The sequence below is a fragment of the Tupaia chinensis genome, unplaced genomic scaffold (assembly GCF_000334495.1).
Source record: "Tupaia chinensis unplaced genomic scaffold, TupChi_1.0 Scaffold143898_1, whole genome shotgun sequence".
Lineage (NCBI taxonomy): Eukaryota > Metazoa > Chordata > Mammalia > Scandentia > Tupaiidae > Tupaia > Tupaia belangeri.
The window spans coordinates 24,355-46,329 of NW_006203749.1; positions in this window are offsets into that span (position 1 = coordinate 24,355).

A 21,975-nucleotide genomic window follows, 5' to 3' on the forward strand; every position below is an offset into this window, starting at 1 on the left:
TTTCATCAACCTAATAAGACAAAAGTGTCTTCTTGATGCTCTGGATAACTTTTGGCATTTTCCCCTTGATGTTTAACTTAGTATCCCTTTGTTTTTAAACACAATATAATTAAAATTGTTTTTCCTAAAACATTCTTTCTTACTATGCCCATTGTTTCTGTCTTCTTTTTTTCCTTCTCATCCACTTACTTACTTGTCTATTGTTATTCTTTTTCAACATAATGGGGGAATATTCACAACCCTCAGAAGCTCACAGTAAAGTAGTTGAGATGGGCATGCACATTTATTCATGCAATACAGTGTGATAAATGCAATAACTGAGGTGAAGTTTATATATGGTAGCAGAATAAAAAGAAATAATGACATCTACTTGAGAAAGTAAAAAAAAAAAAATTACCAAATAGGAGATTTTAAGCTACAATTTGAAGAATAAGGAAGGTTTCCCTTGGAAAGTAAACGGAGATAGAGCATTCTAAGCAGAGATAAAGTGAATAAGTAAAGCATGTTGGCATTGAATAGCATGACATATTTAGAGAACAGCAGGTAGTTTAGTATGTCTTGGGTATGGGTTTATGGTAAGAAATGGCACAAGAGCAGATACCAGATTGTAGAAGCTCTTGTATGGCATATTAAAGCAACAGTAAACATTTTCAGGCAAAGGAAAATACATAGTCAAACTCATGTTTTAGAAAAGATCCTTACTGTTAAGAAAAATGTGGAGTGTCAAAGACCTACCACCTTCTCCCTTTTCTTCTTATTGCCTGTCACAAAATGATAAAACTATATGGACTAGAGATGTTTATTTTCTCTCAGATGGTTAATGGGCTCCTCAGATACAAAAAAAAAAAAACAAAAAAAAAAAAAGAAAAGCAAGGTACAATGGAGCATTGTGTCCAAACCCCTCATATTTGCCAGGTAGATCTTGTTTTAACAGTGCTAATTCTCCAGTATCCACTAAGCTCTTGGACAACCCAGTTGTCCAAATTCTTCGTTCCATTTACCATTCCATCCACATTGCTAAAACTTTGGATTCAGCCTTTTTAGTGGTAGTTGCTAACTCTATCCAAGCCATTTTATTTGAGGTAGTAAAATTTTATAGTAATTATTTTATTTATTTATTTATTTAATTTACCTTTTTTATTATTTTTCTTTTATACATTCAATCACATTGTTTAGTTTACAAAGTGAATATTTCAACATGTGAACATTTCTCCCTAGTCCAGTTGATAAAACTATAAAATATCTTCAACAGATAATACCACATTTCTTTGTCCCATTATTCTGGGTCATTTGTTGTGAATAAAATGACACATTCATCCTGCTAAGCCCCAGTTATAGCTTTCAAATGATCTTTGTTTTTCTAGGCTGTTTTACCTGCATTTGGTACCATTCTCCATTAAGCATTCTGTTACTCCCACAGATCTTGTATATTTTGCAATGAAAGTAAAACAAGATTTCAAAGGTTGGACGCTGCACACACAACTGTTGGCATTTGGGCTTGACAAGATGACATTTAGATTTATTTGTCTAAACCCAAAACACACAATATCTCTGGTATGATAATTATTTTGGCTTAGTAAGTGCATTTAAAGTGTGAACTAGAGAAAAACAAATCATGCTTTTAAATGTCTTAAAAATGGTCACTTGGTCAACACAGAAATTATGGTAGGTCGACATCCATGAAAGGATAAAGATATTGTAAAGATCAAGGTCATTGGATATAGACAGGTTTAAATTAAGTCTTAGGTCAACTGCTTCAACTTACTGGCTGGGTGATGTTAACCAAGTTACTTGACCTCATAGAGACTTCAGATACCTTATCTGAAAACTGAGAGTGCCTTATGCCCACTATGTGAAGTTGGTATTCAATGAGATTATGTAAGTGGACCATCTAACATAATAGCCTCTATAATTTATATTATTTGTAAGTAACTATTACATCACCGACCAAAAAATGATAATAATTGAGACTTCAGATTTCTGCTTATGAGTAAGACAGAATATTACAGGGACCAGCAGATGGCATAATGGTTACATTGCTGGACTCCTACGTAATCAATCGCATTTTGAATTCTGGACCTGTTGACTTAAAACTCATGCCGGATGCATGTACGTGTGTGCTCAAAATCCTGAGAGGAGACTGGAGGAGAAGGGATTGTGGCATGGCCATCTCCCCAGAGGAGGTGATTTCTCACGTTCTGTTTCTCTGTCTATTCAGTGAGCACATGCATCCTATAGTAAAAATCTCTCTCTTTAAAGAAAAAAAAATAGAATATTAGGGTCTGAACTTAACATCTCTCTTGAACCAGCTAAAAAATCAGAAACATATATGAAGCAATATTTTCAAGACACTGGATATCAGGCAGTTAAGGGTACAGACTCTTAAGAGATGAGGAATGAACAGGGTGAGCCCTACAGTTATCTCACGTGCCTGCTTTGTAAAAGTTTCCAGTCTGCAGGGCAGGGACAAGGAACTATGGAGATAAGTTTGTTTTTGTTTGTTCATTTTAGAATTATTTATTTAAGTTTATTTATTACTATTATTTCAACATTTTGTATAGGGCATGTGCTCATGAGAGAGACACAGAGAAAGTGAGAAAGCAAGCAGCCTGGTTGAGGACTCAAGCTGTAGTTTGTCACGTGGGAGTTTAGTGCCTTAAACATCATGCCACCTGCTTACCCCCAGGAGATAAGATTTTTTTTTTTTTTTTGAGAGGTTTTTGCCGTATGGCATGTTTGCTTGCTGGAGAGAGACAGAAACAGACACAATGAGAGAGAAAGTAAAAAATCACGCCCCCCCCCCCCAGGGGATGGCCACGCCACAATCCCTACTCCTCCATTCTCCTGGGCACATACGCACATGCACTCAGTGTGAGTTTCAAGACACTGGGTCTGGGCCTCAAACCATTATTGGCCATGTAGGAGTCCAATGACATAACTGCTACATCATCTACTAGCACAGGAGAAGGTTTTGATCACAAACTTTGGTAGATTATATTGAGGATCTGCCAAAATTAAAGCAACTCGTGTTCAAAGTACAAAGTACAGGAGAGGAGAGAGTTGTACAGAGAGTGGGCTCAAGAGAATTGCAGAGAATTTCCTTCTAAGTATTCAGGAGATTATTGACCAGAGTACACATATGAGAAAACTAGTTTGAGCCCAGGAAAATGCAAATAAACAAAAAGAAAACAAAACAATAGCAATAACACAGAAAAAACAAGAAAATCGGTAGCTAACTTTCAGATAGGGCCTGAAATATTACCTGTTCCAATCAGGCATACTGGAGAACATAATAGTTCACGGAGCGCAGTGTTGTTTACACAGAAGGATCTTGCCACAGTAGTGGGAAATAATCGGCCATAGACTGAACACAGTCCTGTGTCTACTTAGCAAATCCTAAAAGCAGGGTTTATAAGGATTAGGCTGTTTCCAAAAATGTTACTGTACCCCAGAGCAAAGCTTAAAAATATTTATAAGAATATGAAAATATCAGCACCCAAGACAAAACTCACATGTAGAATCCAATATAAATTTTCAGACAACAAAAAAGCAGGATGATATGAACAATTATGAGGAAAAAATATTTTCAATCAAAATCAAATCAGAATGGATACAGATATTAGAGTGAGAGTATAAATACACTTATAACTATATTACATACATTGAAAAAGTTAAGACTCGGATGATTAAAATGTACATAAATTAAACTTTTAGAGATAAAAATCATAATGTGTGAGATTAAAATACATTGCATAGGATTAACAGCAGATCAGATATGGCAGAAGAAAAGGTAGGTAGACTTGAAGTCATAAAAAACTTACTCAGAATTAAATAAGAGGCAAAAAATAAAAACAAGTTAAAGTGAACACAGAAGCGATGAATAGTGGAGCATATTTAAGTATCCTAAGTACTTAAGTACATGTACAATTAAAGTCCCTGAATACGGTGAAGGGGTAGTAGAAAAAAACATCTGATGAAATAATGGCTGACAGTTTCCTGAATATCAAGAAAATAATAAACCCACGGATCTAACAAACATAATGAAGACCAAACACACACAAAAAGAAGAAAATTGTAAGGCAATGACAAAATTATTCAATTCTGGTCATAAAAAAATTTTGAAAGGAGGCAGGGCATCAACAGGTGGCATAGCGGTTGAGGTACTGGATTTCCACATAGTTGACGATGGTTCGAGTCCCAGACCTGGTGGCTTGAAACTCATGCTGGGCACATGTGTGTGCATGACCAAAAATCCCAAGAGGAGAATGGAGGAGAAGGGATTGTGATGTGGCCTTCCCCTCTGCCAAGAGAAATGAAAGAAGACTTAAATAAATATAGAAGCACACCTTGTTCATGGTTTTAAAGAGTCATTATTTATTCTGAAAAATTGATCTATAGATTCAACACAGTGCCAATCAAAATCCCAGCAGGCTTTCGGGACAGAAATCAAAAGGCTCATGTTAAAATTTATATGAAACACACAGAATGTAGAATAGCAAAACCATTTTTAAAAAATAACAGCTTGGGGGTCACCAGATGTAATGATTGACCGTGGCTTGAGTCCTGGACCAGGAGGCTTAAAACTCATACTGGGCATGTGTGCGTGCGTGCCCAAAATCCTGAATGGGGAATGGAGGAGAAGGGATTTCGGCATGGCCATCCCCCTGGGGGGTGATTTCTCACTTTCTGTCTCTCAATCTCTCTCTGTCCGTCTGGTGAACGCAGGTGGTATATACCAAAAAAATCTCTTTTATATAAAAAAGAAAGAACAATATTGAAAAAATTAACACTATCTTGTTTCAAGATCTATAAAATCACAGTACGAAAGATAGCATGCAATTGTTTTAATGTTAAAAAAGAGATAAATGGAATAGAACTGAGACTGTGAAAAAATGATTTTTGAAAAAGATACAAAGATAGTTCAGTGAAGAGAGGATTTTTTTTTGATAAATGGTCCTGAAACTGCTGAATATCCATCTGCAAAAACAAAACAAAACAAAACAAAGACTTTAATACCTACTTCAAACCATATCTAACAATTTAACAACTTGGTACTTCAGGGTGAAAAAATGGATCACAGATCTAAATGGAAAACTTAAAACTATAAAATTACTGAAAGAAAACATAGGAGAAAATCTTTCTTATGTAGGATTGATCAACAAACTCTTAGGGACAATAGCAATAAAACTACAGTGCATTAATGAAAAAAATGATGAATTGGACTTCATCCAAAGTAAAATCTTTGAGTCTGAAAAAAACTTACAGTAAAAAAGCAAGCCATAGACAATATAAAATATTTGCAAAGCACATACATTATTTTTTCATTGTGTTTATGTTATATTGTATTAATATTGGAATATGAGTATAATATATTACCATTATTATTTATTGTGATTTCTCATTTATATATAAACAAACATCTGTGAGGTGTACAGGATAATTTTTCAAAGTATGCATGCAATGCATAATAATCATATCTAGGATATAGACATATCAAGACACATACATTATAAAAGATTTGTACCTTTGCATGTAAACATCATATATAACAATTCCCAAGCCTCAATTATAAGTAATCAAACACCCTAATATGAATGGTAGAAGCATTTAAACAGACCCATCCCTGTCAAAGACATATGGATGGCAAATAATCACATGAGTAGATGCTCAATTATTAGTCATTAGGGAATGTAAAATTATTTTTAAAAAAGATACCAGTACACACCCATTAGAATGTCTAAAGTTGTGAGTGATCATAACAAGTATTAGCAAGGATGAGGAACACTGTAACTTTCATACATTGCTGGTAAAAACAGAATTTCTACAATAATTTAGCAATTACGTAAAAATATTAAACATCTAGACAACTATGAATCAGGCCTCCTACACCTAGATATTATTTCTAAAGGACAGGAATCACATATCCCTATATATAATTGTACATGACTATTTATAGCAGCATTATCTGTGAATCTTAGAAGTTGGAAACAACCCAAATAGTCATCAAGAGGTGCATCTATGCAATAGCATAGTACTTTATCATAAAAGTGAATAAATTATTGCTATATGCAGCCTGTTGAGTGAACACCAAATTACTGTGCTGAGTTAAAAACAGACAAAACAGGAGTGCATACTGTACGATTCTATTTATATAAAAACTCCAAAGCGGAAGCTAAGGTGCAGTGACAGAAAGCAGATCAGTGGTTACTTGTCAGTGAAGTTGCTGAGAGGACACATGGAAGGGATTACAAAGAGGTAGGAGGAAACGTCTGGGGATGACAGGCATGTTGATTTTCTGATGGTGGTCATGGTTTTATAGGTGAGCACACATGTCACAACTACTCAAATTGTACACATTGTGCACTTTATTATATGCCAATTTGAACTCAACATTTTAAACATTATTTTAATATGTTATTTTCTGCAGGCAATACACGAATGTATTATGACTGGTATTATTAAGAAATGCTAAAGTATGGCGATGCTGGTAAAAACTTGTCTATCGTTCAGCTTTATCCTCGTATTAAAATCTTCCTTAGACAGTGCTTCCCTTTACTGCCTGCACAAGCATGGACCACCCTCACTCTTCTGTCCTGGGCAGGCCACTGCTCAGCACCAAGTTTCTTAGCAAGAACATGCCCTAGTTAATGTTCATTTTCTGATCTGCAAACAGCATTCTTGTAGTGTGTAGTTCTTTTGGAAGGATGGATCTTTTTAGTCCTTCTGAGAGCCTTCAGAGCTTACAACATCTGTGATATTTGACAAACACTACTATAATGAATGTGACGTCCAGGCAATTTCTTTGTCTGCCAATTTTTTTTTTTTTTTTGGAGAGATTTTCACTGTAGGGCGCGTGCGCTTGCCAGACAGACAGAGACAGACAGAGAGACAGAAAGCGAGAAATCACCCCCCAGGGGGGATGGTCACGCCGCAATCCCTTCTCCTCCATTCTCCTCTCGGGGTCTTGGGCACTCACGCACATGCGCCCGGGTCCAGGACACGAACTGTGGTCGTCTACGTGGGAGTCCAGCGACATAGCCATTACGCTAACTGCTGGTTCCCTTTGTCTGCCATTTTTGTAGGTAGCTCTACCTCCCCACACACATCTCTGCATTTGAGTATACTCCTCACACACATGTAGAAACACCAAACCCTTTATTGTGTGTGATAAAGTGTTAAGGTTGGAACTTTATCATCAGTGCTCATTCCTCATCCAGTCTTTATCCCCAGTGTCTGCCTGTGACCTGCCAGTATGACCCCCCAAAACTTGCTGGATCCTACCTCCCTTCCTTCACACATTCTTATCTTTCCCTTTCCATTTTTAAATTTTCTTTCCATCATTAAAGGACTTATAGGCACACACGCACACCTCCTTTCCACTTCTTATGAGTTACTTTCAATTATTACCACTATTGCTCCCTGTTGGTACAAGATTTGGTCCCTAAGCAGTTGGCTATTTATCCACATCTCTGCAGAAGGCAGACCAGATTGTTATTGGTCTCTAGTCCTTGTTATGCACAGAGCATTACTTGGAATGTTGGAATTCTCCAGTGTTCCTTGTTCCAGGCCTGCTGACTTTTATTACGTGTCTTATTGAGTCTGTGGGTCAACGTGGTTGGCCTTATGCATTCTTACTTTTTCTTTAAGGGGTGGTAATACTTTTTTGTTGAGAGGTTTTTGCTATAGGGCGCATGCCCTCGCCAGAAAGACAGAGAGAGACAGAGAGATAGAAAGTGAGAATCACCCCCCAGGGAGGATGGCCATGCTGCAGTCCCTTCTCCGCCATTCTCCTCTTGGGATCTTGGGCACGCACGCACACGTGCCCGGCATGAGTTTAAGTCACTGGGTCCAGGATTCGAATCTCGGTCTACTACATGGGAGTTCAGCGACATTGCCATTATGCTAACTGCTGGTCCCAGGGGTGGTAATTCTTGAAGTCTCTTGAAGGTTTTTTATTTTTTTTCCCATCATTTACTTTTGCACATGGGAGTGAAATAGGATAATCCCAGAAGGGCATGATTATTGATCAAAGGATGGTGACTGGGTAGGAAGGGGGATTCATTATTATTGGTAGCTGAAGAGGTGATTTATGACAGTCAAAGACAGGTAGGAATTGTGGGTGGAAACTACAGGAAAGAAGAGAAAAAGATTGGTTGGAGTCCTCTCACATTGCTAACTCCTCTGGACCTGGGTTTGCAGGTGCTCTTTATTTTGGTCCTTGTCATCAATTGTTCCTTAACTGTTCTAGGCACTGGTAATTTCCTGATACTTGAACCAAGTGGAAGTCAACAGTGGTTCACCCTAGGGCTTTTATTCTTCATCTATATATACTTATCCTTAGGTAAATGAAGAGTTCCAACTTCCAGTTTTTGTTTTTTTACTTGCTTTTTTTTGTGTGGTGGGGTGTTCAGCATGGATTTCCTCCAGCCTATGCCCTGGGGTGACTTACATTGGAAAACACCAGTTCTGACATCATTGGAAAGGGATGTTACGGAAGGCCAAGATTCTCTGTTTAAAGATAGAAGGTTTTTTCTTTTTCTTTTTTCTTTCTTTCTTTCTTTCTTTCTTTCTTTCTTTTCTTTTCTTTTCTTTTTGTTTTCTCAGCACCACCTAAAGAACGTTTCTCACTTGATCTTCCACATCTACTTATTTCTCAAGATTCAATTCTAATTGTACAAACGTCTGGGGGAGGGTGTTTCTTTCAAGTCATTCCCCATGGTAGTTTTTTTGTGGTTTATGTTGTTGTCTCTCACATTGTACCATTATCTAACATTTTGGATATATTACCCAAATTCTTTCAAATGAGTGTGGCCATATTTAGGTCTCTGCAGAGATATGAATCATCCCACTTCCTTCCAACACATTTTTATTACACATATTTCATTTCTGGAATATTTAAAAGGCAACTTTCTCATCCAACCCCTTTTGCTAATATCCATTTAATTCTCCTTAGTTTTCCATTTTTAGTCTGTCAAAACTGAAGCTACTAGGGATGAACCTGAAGCTAATTACTTTCAGTGAAAGAAGACAGACGTACAGAGTTCATACTGTATATCTCCATTTATAGAAAATTCTGGGAAATTAAAACTAATCTATAGTATCTGTAAGAATTCAGTGGTTACCTGTAGCAGAAGGACTAGGGAGTAAGAAATAATACTGAAGCATTAACAATTCTCAGGAACTTTTAAAAAACATCATTCTAATCAGTATGTTGGTGAAGGTGAACAAAAGCTTAAGAAAGCTTAGAAATTTCATTTTTAAACTTCTTAAAGTCTTTTAAATTCCTTTTCATTCGATTGAACTGAGTTTTAAAATTAATGCTGTTGTTTTTGCCTGATTTTATTTCCCTGCAAAAGAAAAACTATTCTATGGCAATAAAGTGATTTGTCTTTCAGGTCAAATCCACACTGCTTTGGGCTTAAATTTCTAATTGCCTACTCTCAGGTCAGACATTGAATATTATTCTTTGATCTCAGAAAAAAAGTAATCAAGTGGATATTACAAAAACCCAAAGGATAATTGAAAATAAGTAAAAATTATATATTCATCTTGAAGCCAATTACTGTATTACATTCAGACTAAGCCTATTGTGCCACTTGGACACCTAGCTCTACTCTTTTTTAATTCAGTTATTGCATCTATTTTCCTCATATTTAGTGAATATCTCCCATAACCCACGTACTCTGACCACCATCTAATGACCTAACTTTTAATTTCACCTTTATCACTGTGCTAAGCAGAATGCTTTTATCCCAATCCCCAGAACATGCAAAAATGTTATCTTACATGATATAAAAAGATTTACAAATGGGATTAAAGTGAATCAGTTGGAGATCAGAAAATGATTCTGTGTTATTTAGGTGGGACCAATCAAGTAACATGAATCTTTAGAAGCAGAGAACCTTATAAAAACCCAAAGGAGGAACCAGCAAATGATGTAATGGTTACATTACTGGACTCCCACGTAGTTGTCCGCTGTTTGAGTCCTGGACCTGGCAGCTTAAAAGTCATGCCATGTGTGTCTGTGTGTGTGCACATGCCCAAGATCCAGAGAGGAGAATGGAGGAGAAGGGATTGTGACATGGTCATCTCAGTATGATTTCTCACGTTCTATCTCTCTGTCTCTGTCTCTCTGGCCAGTGCATGTGCCCTATAGCAAAAATCTCTCTTAACAAAAAGGAAAATTAAAATAAAATAAGTAAAATGACACTCATCTTGGAGATATTTACTGTGCTACATCCAGTCTAACCCTGTCGTGCCACTTATATTTCTAGGTCTACTGGGTTTTAATAAGATTAAACAATTTGATGTGGAGAGATTATCCTGTATTATTCAGATAGGACCAATGTATTAATGTTAACATAAATCTGTCAAAGCAGAGAACATTTTCTGGCTGTAGGTAAGAGAGATGTGTGACTGAGATGCAACTCTTCTGGCTTTGAAGGTGGAGAAAGGGCTCCATGAACTAAGAAATGTGGACAACCTCTAGATATTATCCCAACTTTTGAGTTTAGCTCACTGAGAGTCATGTTGGATTGCTGAACCACAAAACTTGTAAAATAATAACTTTGTGTTGTTTTAAGTCATTAACTGTGTGGTCATTTGTAACAGCAACAATAAGAAACTAATAATAAGCACATACCTACTTACAGAATTTAGGACTATGAACACATCAAGAGCATAATCATATCTGTCCTGTTGCGAAGCTTTGTTGTGCAGATTTTGTAATAAACTAATTAAAACATTGCCAGCAAATTGATCACCAAAGTTTGAAATAAAAAGTAGACCTCTTCCAAGAAGGGAACCAGATCACTACAAATCATAATTTGATAAGGAAAGAGGAAATAGATTGAAAAGATTCAAGTGTGACTTTTTGGCAAATACAACATTCCATTTTCAGTAAACTGTATGTATCTGAGCCAGCGTGTGATATGGTGGTTAAGGCAACTGGATCCCACATGGCTGACTACGCAGTTTGAGTCTCTGACACGGCTTGAAAAACACCAGGCGTGTATGTATGTGTTTGTGTACCCGAAATCCTGAGAAGAAAATGGAGGAGAAACGATTACAGCATGGCCATCTCCCCTAGGAGTTACTTTTTCACTTTTCTTCTCTTTCTTCCTCTCCAATAAGTGTATGCACCCTATAGCAAAAATTAAAAGAAAAAAAAAAAAAGCATGTACCTTTCTGTAAGTTGTGGCTAAAAGTCTAAACTAATGCCATGAAAGCCTTTGATTAAGCATTTAAAAAAAAATAGGAAAGGGTCTCTGAAATGGAGTATGTCTGTTTCTCTGTAAAAATGTGTGCACTTTCTTTTTGACTATTGTGACATCAAAAATTAAGGGCCTTGAGGTGATCTCAAAGGTACCTGTTCTTGTAGTGATGCGGATATGAAGTGAGAATATAGTTTCATTGACATTGTGGTATATAGCTAGGAGACAGATTTTATGACCCATTTATAAAACTGAGAAACAAAAGTTAAAAATCCAAATTCAGGGCCAGGTTGTGGTGTGGTGGTTAGGGCTTCTGGATCTCACATGGCTTGGAAAACATGCTGAGCACATGTGTGCGCCCCAAATCACAAGAGTACAATTGAGGAGAAGGGATTACAGCATGGTCATCTCCCCTGGGGGGTCCTTTCTTTCTCTCTCTGTCTCCAGCTAGCGTGCACACCTTATAGTGAATTTAAAAAACAAAACAAAACATACTTTTAAAGAAGCCAAATGTTAGAACAATCTTAATAGTAACAATATGAACACTTGATTATTATTAAGGTTTTTGTCATAGGGCACTCACATTAGCCAGAAAGAGAGAGAGAGAGTGAATCTATTGTTCCAGATCCTGTGCTTTCAATCACTCCTCAAATGACTGCTTTGGGGTCCAGCTGCTGTTATATAGTGGTAAAGTGAATGTTCTGAAAGACTGGAAACCACATGGCAGATGATGGATTTGGATTCCGGTGTTGGTGTGAAAACATGACAGGCATGAAGTTGGGTGCCTAGGATATTGAGGAGCTAGGGAGCTGAGGAAAGGAGATCATGGTGAGACCCTTTCTAGGGTGCTTCTCTCTCTTGTTCTCTTTCTTGTGCAAACACACTATCATAAAAATGATCATTTTGATTTGCTTATTGAAATCAGGTTTTAGGAGTAGAGCAAGGAAAAAATATGCAAATGGTATTAACACACTTTTTCTCTTTTCAGACATAACAGAAAAACACAGAGTCAGCCTTAGGACCCTTAAATACTTACAAATCTCAGTAGAACATTCATGTCTACAGATTCAGTATTGAAATTAACCTTGGAAACAATTCATATTCTTATAGCTTGCAATTAAATTTAGAAAAGGATGATTTCAAGTCATTCATTTCTAACAGAAATGGTTTGATATAGCTACAAAAAAAATCATTTATGGAAGTCCTTGACGTGCGATGAAGTGGAATGTTTCTCACGATGTGTTTCAATATCAATTATGTGATCATGTATTGAGGATATTTAGAACACAATGTTGTCACATTCTAGAGTTATATACTAACCTATAATTAGAAGTCTATGACAAATAACCTTGGTATTCAAAGAATTAAATAATTTTTTATTCTGATTATTGAAAAGCCATTTTGGTTTTTTTTGGAGAGGTTTTTGCTATAGGGCGTGTGTGCTCGCCAGAAAGATAGAGAGAGAGAGACAGAAAGCGAGAAATCACCCCTCTCCCAGGGGGGGACAGCCACGCTGCAATCCCTTCTTCATTCTCCTCTTGGGATCTTGGGCACACACACACGTGCCTGGCGTGAGTTTAAACCATCGGGTCCAGGATTCCAACAGCGGTCAGCTAATTTAAACCCTCGGGTCCAGGATTCCAACAGCGGTCAGCTACATGGGAATCCAGCGACATAGCCATTACGCCGACTGCTGGTCCCTGAAAAGACATTTTTAAAATGTGGTACTGCCTTTGCACATTGGTGGGTTTCAGAAGAACCTTAAGCAATTTGATCTTCTCAAACTGTAACTGTAGAGGTGAAAAATGATCCTCATATGCAAATGAGACACTGAAAGAATCCAAAAGTTAAATTTGAGGAAAACAGAAAAATCTAGTAACTACTTGGACAAACTTTCATTGTTTTTAGAATACTAAACCTAGATTAAGAAAATGAAGTGACTGTGCTTTAAACTGGATGACTTAGAAGTATGCAAGTAGCAGATTAGTTATAGATCTATAATTTCCCCCACACTGAGCAAATAATAACCACTGTTATAACCACCTCTAGTTGATTTTTACCCCAGTGAAAGGAATCAGTGGATCAATAAGTGGCTCTTGCTTTTATGAGTTTGACATTAGGCTTAACTCAGTTGCCTAGGAGACTATTTTAGAGAGAGCCCAGCTAAGAAGGTAGTAATTTTTGCACTGCTATTCAAATTTGGGACATTTCCAAGTAACGGCGCTTTCTTTTCATTTTAGAAAAACCACAGAGAAGCAAATGCCGCTTTTTTATTCTGTTGGGTGGTGGTTGAATGCTTAGAAAAGAAGGAAGTTTGAAAGTCTCAGTACGTGATTATCTGCATACGAGTCTGCCCTAGAGTTATTAGAAGGACATTTTCTTAAAAGAACAAATCACCGTAATGATTAAAATGAAGGGTAGTAATAATGAAAATTGGGAATTATCTTTCCCAAGTCCTGCCAAATTTCTACCATAATAGATTTCTGTTGTGTGTGTATATGTTTGTGTGTGTGTGTATATATATATATATGTTGGATTGTATAGATTGCAGTAAAATCTGATGGTGTTTAGATTTTTTAAGAGCATTATTCTCTGCCTATCAGCTATTATTAATGTTTTTTTCCTCCTAAAGATACATTATAGCATTAAAATATCTTACAAGCCAACACAGCATGCATAATCTAGTCTGTTTCTTTTTTTTTTCTCTTTTTTTTTTCTCTATATTTCCTGTAAGAAAATATATTGGCATCCTGTAAACCTGGATTATAAAACTTTCCCTAGCAATTTCCTTACATGGCTGAAATTTAATGCTTATCAAATGTTCACACACAAAATTCAGAGATGAAATGTGGCATTTGTCCGCCACGCCAAGGGCTCAAATATTATCTTTGTTGGATTTCAGTTTTGTCTTTCTAGTGAAATAGTTAAAAGACTTGTCAAAATGAGCTTTGTGTATTTCTCTCTCTCCCTCTCTCTCTCTCTCTCTCTCTCTCATGTGTGTGTATGTCTGTGTGTGTTGAGCCCCATTCTGAAACACACCTTAGAAACATTACATTTTAGGGATCAACAGTTGGTGTAATGGCTATGTTGCTGGGTTCTCATGTAGTCAACCGTGGTTCGAGTCCTGGACCCAGTGGCTTAAACTCACACCGGGCACGTGTGCGTGCGTGCCCAAGATCCCAAGAGGAGAATGGAGGAGAAGGGATTGTGGCATGGCCATCCCCCCGGGGGGGGATTTCTCACTTTCTGTCTCTCTGTCTCTCTCTGTCTTTTTGGCAAGTGCACGCGCCCTATAGCAAAAACCTCTCCAAAAAAAAGAAAAAGAAAAGAAAACATTACATTTTAGGTTCATATACATGAAACCACATCTTACTATAGGGGATGTAAAAATGTTGTGAATAAAGAATTTATAAAATGACACAAATTTTTCAGTTTGAACTGAACACTACACTGGCAGTTATACTTGGGGTCATTTAAAGATGAAATGATGACATATAGAATCTCCTAAATATATAGTATGTATTTCATTACCATGAAAATCTTGTTCAATAAGATTGCCTACTATCGGTCTATATCTATCTATCTATCTAGTCTGTGGTTTTCACTGCACAATGCTTTTGCTAGGCCTAAGTCTAATAGTGTGTATTGCAAAGTGTCCATTTCTAAATGTGCTTGAATAGTTAAACTTCATCAGAGCTTGCCAGTTCATAAATGAAGCTGATATATCTGCAATTACTTTTCTGACTGTTGGCAGTAGAAATACCTGTGACAGCCTGGGTTATACTATCAGAAGTCATTGCCACTGCAATGGAAAGGGACAAATGAACAGAAATAGCACTTGCACATATTAAATTAAGAGTCGTGAGATGCCTAATACATTCTTAGAATATCAGGTGGCGGGACTGGCGTATAGCGTAATGGTTAACTTGCAGGACTCCCATGTCGTCAACTGCAGTTTGAGTCCTGGACCTAGCGGCTTAAAACTCACTCTGGGCACATGCGTATGTGTGCCCTAAATCCTGAGAGGAGAATGGAGGAAAAGGGATTGCAGCATGACCATTCCCCCTGGAGGGCTGATTTCTAGTTTTCTGTCTCTCTGTGTCTCCAGCAAATGCATATGCCCTATAACAACCTATAACAAAAATCTCTCTCTAAAAAAAAAAAAAAGATATCAGGTAGCAAAGACTGGAATTATCAATATTATCAATAAGTATCTTAATTGATTAGAACTCACCATGAGTACATATTTTTGCTGTTGTTGTTCTGGCTAATAAGAGACAGGTGGATGTGTAAGCTCTCAAAATCAGAGTTCAGGATTATACCAGGAGCTACTGAGCTTAGAGGCAAAAAGTCATGGTCTTGCAGCTGGAAATAGAGATTACAGGGCAATGAATCGCAAGAAAATACATGGTGTTAATAGCTCTAAAGGAGGAATCGTGATTATATGGATCACTTTGCAACACGTTTATGTATATGTATCATACAAGTGCAGACAACTAGATTGTGTGGATTCTTTTTTTTTGTTTGTATGCTTTTGTTTCTTTTAAAAGATAAATGTGCCAAATGTTATTGGGCTTACATAAATTTTTTATTTTTTTATAAAATATTACTGTATATAATAGAAAATTTGAGCTAATGAAGCTTAACCACAGTACCGAAAACATGTTTATTTACAAAAGGTTGTGGTTCCCATCAGGTGTCATGCTGGCTAGACAGAAAACTAGGTTCTAGGGAAACATACTTGCTATGGGAGAAACAGAATTTTCTCGCTTGGAGTTTCTGAAGTCAAATTAGTATATTTTATAATTCAGAGAAAATAACTGAGGGCCATAAGTCAGCAAATCAAAACCAGAATGCAAAGGTATGTATTTAAGGTAATTTTAAATCAGCTGCAATTATCACTCTGAGACATTTCCAAAATATATCATTATTAAGTGCATCCTATTTAGACAGCAATTTGATTTGTATATTTCCATAATCACTTTCTCATGTGCTGCATCATTTTTATTATATGCCTTTGGAGAGTTGATGGGATAGAGGGCCAGAGACTGAGGGACCTTGAACAGTGCTCTAACATGGTTATCTGTTAGGATTAGAACAGAAATTAATGTGCATATGTATATAGGCTCAATGGGGTTTCGTTTACTTTTGTTCCTTTTTTTAAAAGAGGTTTTTACCTTAGGGCATGTGAACACATAGGGTGGAGGGAGACAAAGACAGTGAGAGGGAAAGTGAGAAATCATCCCCAACAGAGGATGGCCATGCCACAATCCTTTCTCCTCCATTCTCCTCCTGGGATCTTGGGCACTCATGCACACACACCTGGTATGATTTTCAAGCCTCAGGGCCTGGGATTCCAATCACAGTTGGCCATGTGGAAGTCCAGTGACATAGCTCCTATACCATGTGCTAGCACCTATTTGCTTTTGTCTCTAACAGAACATGTGAATAGTCTTAAAAATTATGAGTTTTTTTTAAAAACAATTTAAAAATTATTTGAGCAGAATAGAACTATTAATGGATGTAAAAGTCAAAAAAAGAATTAATTCACGTAGAGTTTCACCACTCCCAAGAAGTCCCAGTTTTCCATTGATCCAAATATCCTTTGAGCTTTTGTAAGCGTATAATGTTATATATTTAATAATAATAGTATGTAAAGTTGGTTGCATGGTGGTTAAGGCAGCTGAATCCCACATGGCTAACTACATAGTTCAAGTCCTGGATTTCCTGGCTTGATAAATATGCCAGCTATGCATGCATGACCAAAATCCCAAAAGGAAGAACTGGAGGAGAAGGGATTATGGTACACCATTTCCCATGGGGGTTGCTTTCTCATTTTCCATCTCTCTGTCTCTGGCATGTGTATGTGCCCTTTGGAAAATTAAGAAAAATAGTAATAGCTAACATTTATCAAGTCTTTACCATATATGCTTTCCATGTATTGACTTATTTACTCGTCACAACAACTCTATGGGGTGAGTAAATACTATTGTTCTTCCAGTTACAGAACAGATAAATGAGGTACAGTTCATTAAGTATCCTGCTCAAGGTCCTAACACAAGGAAGTAGCAAAGTAAAAGTATAACGAGGCAATTTGACTCTATAGCCTGGATGCTAAATAGAACGTTGTGTCTTCATGTACTGCAGATACCACTTAACATGAGATTATTGTTAACAAAGAGTTTTCATGGAAAGACAATATTATCACCGTGATTTTTCAAATGCCAATTGTGTTCATCATGTGCATAGGTGCTATAGGGACATGGGACAAAAGCAGCGGCAATAGTAGGAACTCTTCTGGAAGTTGGCACTGGTGACAGTTGAATATTCCAAGGTAAACGGCTTTTAGGCCAAGGCTTTATGAGCTTAATTGACCTTGGAAATGGCGTTTATTGAGCTGATTTTTAGTTTACTGGTTACATTATATAGAAGTTATCTTTTAAAAATAATTACTTTCAGGACCAACAGATGGAATAATGATTATGTCACGGGACTCCCATGTGGTCAACTGTAGTTTGAGTCCCAGACTTGGCAGCTTAAAACTCGCACCAGGCATGTGTGCGTGCGAGCCCAAGATCCAGAGAGGAGAATGGAGAAGGGATTGCAGCATGGCCATCCCCCTGGGGGATAATTTCTCGCTCTCTGTCTCTCTGTCTCTGTTTCTCTGGCAAGTGCACACACCCTATATCAAAAATCTCTCCACTCAGAAAAAAATTACTTTCTTCCCTCACTAGTCCATAAGTCAACCGAGAGAAGAGACCTGGCTATTTCCATTGTTGAATGTCATAACTATCACAGTTCTTTGCAAACAACTGGAGCTCAATAAAGGTTGATTATGTGGAACAAAGGACTAGTGAGAGATTTTTGTCTCCTAGCCTCTCAGCTGTAGTCCACGAATGGTTCATATTCAAATAATAGGCTTCTGTGATTCAGACAGCCAAGCAACAGGTGGAACATCTACAACATTTTTATTCGTACAGTTTTTTTAGTTCAATTCCACAGATTATTATTGAACCTTTACCTTAAGCTACCTCTTGCATCTGAGTATGAAGAGACATCATAAGCTGTAATGCAATATGCAAATAGAAAATATTTCCCCACAAGGCATGCTCTTAGGGCCCACATATTGGTTTTTGCTAGCTTTTCACAATCAGACAATACCCTCCCACTTGTCAGCGTCAAGTAAACTCTCTGGGCGGATACTTCAGAATGTGGAGCAGTCTTCCCACCAGTTTGGGGGCATAGCACTGAGTAAAATCCTCCCCTTGACATAGAATAAGTTCCTTTCAGTGGTTCACTCTTTGTATCTTTGCTTCCTGTTAGTACCAGTGTTCCTGTATCCCCCCTTCAATACAAAATACTATGTACAATGGTCCAGGAAAGAGGGCTGAGCTTAGATCTAGGGCTCAGGCTCTCAGACTGTCTAGTGAAGCAATATTGCTTGGCTAATTGCTTCAGTATCTTCAGATTCCAGCAGTTCCTAGTGAAAGAATTTCAAACCAAGCAGTGGCTCTCTCTCCTATGAGACTGTGAAAATGAGCTCTTAAAATTCAAATGGGCATAAAAATATTCCACTTTGTGAGATTTTGAAGATATGACTAATATACTGTCACACACATAAATATACAATCTAATAAGTAATTAAAATAGCTTATAGAAAGTGATTTCAGGCCAGTCTGTGATGTTGTGAGTGAAGCTGCTAGATCTTACCTAGCCAACTGTGCAGTTTGAGTCTCAGAGCAGTGGTTGAAAAATACGCTAGGGCACGTGTCTGTATAGCCCAAATTCCAAAACGAGAGAAAGATGGAGGAACTGTAGAACAACCATTGCCCATGGTGGATAATTTCTCTCTGTCTCTTTATCTCTCTCTCTCTCTCTGCAGCTAGTGCATGTGCCTTCTGGCAAATAAAAAAATGATTTACTTATTCGTTGATTGACTTATTCCAAAATTACATACCGAGCACTTGGGAAAGGAAGTGTTATAGAAACCCACATGGAAGAAGCTATTTACAGAGAGTGTCAGGGAAACTTTTTCTTTAGATCAGATGGCCATGTGAGTGCAAGAAAGAGGAGAGGCATACCTGTCTTCCTCTCCCAACCCAGAAAGCATATACACTTGCAGAGAGACAGAGAATGAGAAGGCACCCTGCAATCATACTTCTCCATATCTCCCTCCTGGTGGAATTTTGAGCAAGCACATAGACGTATCCACGGTGTTTCTCAGACCACCATGTCAGGGACTTGAACTGCAGTCATCCATGTGGGATCAGCTGCTTTAACCACCAGGGCATGGGTGACCCAACCTGTCTTAAAATGCCAATACAGAGATCTGCACACATTTACCAAGGATAAAGAATACCTGTGCTATAGTACGTGAAATAGTAAGTCCACTTCCAGGGTGACAAAGCTGTTCAAGAATGGACAGATCATTAGATCTGTTGTGAACATAAAGAATTTGCTCAGGTGCTAACAGAATTTGCATCACTAATCACACATGTGAAAGTTCACATTGCATCAGACTTGTTATTAGCAAAATTAACATTACTATCTGTAAGCAGAAAGACCCATTCATGACACTGTCCAGTTTTTGGTGAAAATGAAGGTACAGATCAGTATTCTTCATGATATATCTTACTGTCTTCTTGATTTTTTTTTTTTAAGAAGTTGACAGTCTTTTTTAAAAATATTTATTTATTTATTTAATTCCATTTGTTGTTATTATCATTTTTAAATTTTGACCAGAGAGACAAGGAGAGAGAAAGGGAAAGCGAGAAAGCAAGCCTCCAGGTCCGGGACTCAAACCGTGGCCAGCCATGTGGGAATCCAGCATTCTTAACCACCATGCCACCTGCCGGCTCCGGCTTGTTGAACATTTTAAAAAAATCATTGCTCTACAGCACTTCAATTCATGGACACTTTCATTGACATAACAATTAACTTTTGTCTTTTGAATTTTTCTTAAAAAAATGAGTCTAATATACTACTTATCATCAAGTGTCTTAGTCAATAATACAATTGCCCAAACAACTGATTATATATAATGTGTTTAGTAAGCATTTAAATTCAGAAATATGTTAAATACACTTCCTTACACAATATTTGAAGATTTCTTCATTTTAACCAATGATACTTATTTGATATTTTAACTGTAATATACACTCAATATATAATGAACATTGTAAAGCTATGAGTGAACAAAGACTAGGTTGTCATAGGTTTATAACATTTCCAGAGAGTATTTTCTATGAAATTATGTCACCATACCATACAACTTTGAGACAAGAATAGACCCTGAACGTCTTGCCAAAATTCTATCAGTTTTGTAGAAGAGGGAGCTGAGGCTAAGAGATGTGAAATGCATTGCTTTAGGTCACACAACTAGATAGTAGCACAATTGACACTAGAATTCAGATCATCATTTCCAAAGCTGTTTCATGTTTTACTTCAGCGTAAAGTCTTATGAGGCCAGCAGAGGTGGTAAAGGCACTGGATTCCCACATGGCCAACCATGGTTTGAGTCTCTCATCTGACTGCTTTAAACTCATGCCTGGTGTATGTTCATGTGTGATCAAAATCCTGAGAGGAGAATGGAAGAGAAGGGATTGTGGCATGGCCATCCCCCCAGGGGTTGCTTTTTAACTTTCTCTCTCTCTCTCTGAAGAGCACATGTACCCTATAGAAGCTCATGTTATTAAAAGACTGAGTTTAGGGCTTCATATAGACCCTATTTATGAAGTGCCATTGTATACATAGTCCCCACTGCTAGGTGGATAATCGCCAGCTAAGATATCAGTGCTATGAGATTTCTATCTTGGAACATCATTCGTGCCATTATTGTATAAAGATAATTGGAAATGGTTTCAGTCTTTAAGTGTCTAGTGTTTAGTTTGACGATTATAAAATTATTGTACTTTGTAGATGACATACTTCATCACATAATTATCACAATTATCCAAATTACTTCCCATAAATGCAGCAAAGCACCTGTGTTCTGAAATCCATCATTTGGCATATTGATGCTGTACACAGTTGCCCCTCACATCCTTTTTAAGTTTATTTTTTCAGGATAAGAGAGCACGTGTGTGCATACCAGAGAGAGAGAGAGAAAGAGAGAGAGAAGCATCCTCATCCAGCATATGTTCAAGCAAACCTGGGAATCTCAACCCATGACCAGCCAAATGTCTTCCAGCACTGTAGTCTAATGTGTTGCCATAGTCTTACCAGGCTGAGCCTTCACCATTATTTCGTAGAATAGTTCTGCAAATGCAGGACCAGCAGTTGGCATGATAGCTATGTCATTAGACTCCCATGTAGTCGACCGTGGTTTGAGGCCTGGACCTGGTAGCTTAAACTCACGTGGGGTGCATGCGTGTGTGCCCAAGATCGCAAGAAGGGAATGGAGGAGAAGGGATTGCAGTGTGGCCACCCTCCCCCCACCCCCGGCCGGGGGGTGATTTCTTGCTTTCTGCCTTTCTCTCTCTGTCTTTCTGGTGAGCACATGTATCCAATACCAAAAACCTCTCAAAACAAACAAACAAACAAACAAACAAACAAAAAACAAAAGAATACTTCTGCAAAGGCTTTTCCTTGACATGGAAATTAGCAAAATGTCATTACCAAATGACTGACCAGAGGGAGGGGCAGTTAAAACTGTCACTGTAGGAATACAGAGCCAGCTCCTCCAAACACATTGGACTTAAGCAGGTTTACTAGGCATCTGACCAATCTATAGAGAAAAAGCAATGCAGAGGAGAGAACTGAG